The sequence below is a fragment of the Heterocephalus glaber genome, unplaced genomic scaffold, assembly GCF_053883595.1.
Source record: "Heterocephalus glaber isolate CG9 unplaced genomic scaffold, H.glaber_assembly_v1.0 deba00001504, whole genome shotgun sequence".
NCBI lineage: Eukaryota > Metazoa > Chordata > Mammalia > Rodentia > Bathyergidae > Heterocephalus > Heterocephalus glaber.
This window is the reverse complement of record NW_028258324.1, coordinates 31,882,291-31,885,343: the sequence shown is the minus strand read 5'-3', so window position 1 is coordinate 31,885,343 and position 3,053 is coordinate 31,882,291.

Genomic DNA, 3,053 nt, shown 5'->3' with positions numbered 1-3,053 from the left:
CCTTAGACGTTCCACAGCCTGAAGACACATAAGGAAACTCAGGTTACTGCATTAATATTGTAACAATAACCAACTTTTACAGGCAACTTCACAAATTACAAAGCTCCTTTGTGTGTATTATGTTACTTGATCTACACTCCATCCCTGGAAGTTTCAGGATAAAAGCAATTCATTTTGTTTTACAAAGGAAAATAATGAAGTTCAGAAATGTTAAATATTTGCCTGAAATCATAAACTATTAAAGGGTAGAGGAGGAATGTCAATTTAGGTCTCTTAGCCCTTTTTCTTTTCCACCACACCCTGAGCTGAGCTAATAGGTGGTGTTTGGTTATGTGTATGAGAGGATTTCTATGTATTTACTGATTATTGGCTTGTTTAGAAATGGGGTAAATCTTTCTAAGGGTTTGCTATTTTTGTTTTCCACTACAGCCAGAGCTATTACTCAACCATGCCAGTTGTTAAAAATGCTAAAATGCCTCTTGCTCATTTCATAAACTGTCACTGTACTAAGTTCCCAATTCCTCCACTACCACCCCAGTTATTTTCATAGAACCCCTCAGATATCCCAATAACTCAATAAATAAAGAGTTAATAGCTTGCACAGAAAGGTTATTTCTGACCCTGGTTCAATGGTGAGAACCAGAGTAAATATCTAGGCTATTAAATATGTGATTGTTAAATAATAGAAACATTCCCCTCTCCATGGCCATCATTTTCAAAACCAGATGTTTTGCAAATTACTTTCATTAATAATAATAGGCTGTAGAGAATGGATAAGTAAAATATTGATTCATCTATCCATACAATAATTCATTTCATCTGATCAAGTTATCTGGATTGACCCTTGTAAACATTTCTGTGTCTCCTCCAGCACTTCAGCTATCATTGCCTTACTTTGGACTTTCATCATCTCTTAGACTTTTGCTGAGTCTAGATTTTCATCAAAGTTTGCCCTTTATTGATAGGATTTTGCTTAAACTTCTGAGTTTGAATACAAGGTCCTTTTTAACCTGGTTCATGCTTTTCTTCTCAGCTTCATATCTTACAAAATCAGATCATCTTGTATTTTATGCTCATATTGCAATGAAATACCCTGAGTTCTCCAAATGTGTAATTCTGCTGTTTCTTGCTAGTGTGCCTTGACTCAAATGACTTTCCTACATGAACTCACGCCACCTTTACTTTCTGGAAAATATTAGCACATTCACTAGACTTAACCTCAAGTTTCCCTTTCTCTACCAAAAACACCCATTTCATTTACTCTCTCCTTTGAGAACCAATTTCACTCCATGTACATTTATACCACAGGACCTATATAGCCTTATTCATTTACTTATGTGGTCCTCACTTCTTTTAAACTGTATACACTCTTTGGGGATATGAATTGCATCTCAACAGTCTTATCATCAGTACCTCAAATCACTGTCTGACACATATTCAGTAAATGTCTATCACATAAGTGCTACAATTCATTAACAAGATTTAATACCTGATTGAGGCTTCTTCCTCAAATGTAGCCTAGAGCTTCTAGATAAAAACAAAAATCAGGTTAAAAGTCTTACAAAAGATTTTTTGAGTTCCTCTTTCAAATCCATGAAATAATACATAATGATATATTTATAAATGTCAATTGACAGACACTGCTGAGTGTTTTTCAAAGCAGTAGGAGCCCTGAATCCAGACATACATGCAAACACCAGCTGTAAATAACTCTGCATCCTGCAATTAATAGTTTATTTGTAGCTGGGTCATCTCTACAAGCATGGAAACATCATTTTCAATCAGGATAGGACTAATGTTGAGTGAACTCTGGCAATTTTCTCTTTTAAGAAGGACTTTAGGCATCAATTAACTGCTTAAATAATTAGAAACACATTAATAATGTTTATTTTAGATCTAAGTTTGTGTCATAATTGACCTGATTCTTTTCTTTTTGCACAATAAGAGGGAAAAGGGAGGAAAAAAACCAAACATTATTTATGTTTCCCTGAAATGAGGCAGGGAATTCCTATTTTGGAAACTAAGAAGAAAAAATAACTCCCAAACCTCAATTTATAAGTGCTTGGTCAAACACATAAATCATTAACATTTTAGAGTTTGTTTGTGAATACATTTAATTGCTAAGGCAGAAACTCAATATTTCAATAGTCGCTTCATTATTTATTCAGTCTTGAAACTGTCCCAAAGCATTAACTATATTTAAGTGCATCAATATCTGTGGAATCTCTCCCCAGTGGCTTCCAAGATTAAGGGAGCTGCTCCAGATTGCTTTTGAAGAAGATGGAATAAGTATTACTAACATCTCTAATCCACAATACAAGGAGTCAAAATGTTCTTTTGCCTACACCTATATCTTCAAGCGTTCTACCTATTCTATATTCCACCAGATTTACTGTTTCTATTTTACTATTTAGATCTTTGATCCATTTGATTTTAGTTTAGCATATGGTGAGAGATATGGGTGTAGGTTTAATCTTTGTCATGTGGAAAGTCAGTTTTTCCAGCACCCTTTATTAAAGAGGCTATCTTTCTTCCAATGAAGGTGTTTGGCCTCTTTGTCAAAGATAAGGTGGCTGAGTGTGTTTGGAATTGTTTCTGCATCTTCTAATCAGTTTCATTGATCCTTAAGTCTGTTTTGGGGTTTTTTTGGCCAGTACCATGCTGTTTTTATCACAGTAGCTTTGTAGTATCTTTCAAGGCAGGGATTGTGATGCTCCTGCCTTGACTTTGTTGCCCAGAGTTGCTTTTGCTATTCTAGGTTTCATCTGGTTCCAGACGAATTTTAGGGTTGTTTTCTCTAATTCTGTGAAAGTACCAATTTTTTTCTGTGAAAAATATAAATGCTATTGGTATTTTTATTGGGATTGCATTAAATCTGCATAATAATTTGGAAGTATGGCCATTTTCACTATATTGGTTCATCCTACCCAAGAGCAAGGGATACTGTTCCATTTTCTGATATCTTCTTTGGTCTCCTTTTTCAGAATACTGTAGTTTTCAATGTAAAGGTCTTTTACTTCCTTTATTAGATTGATTCCTAAGTATTTCACTTT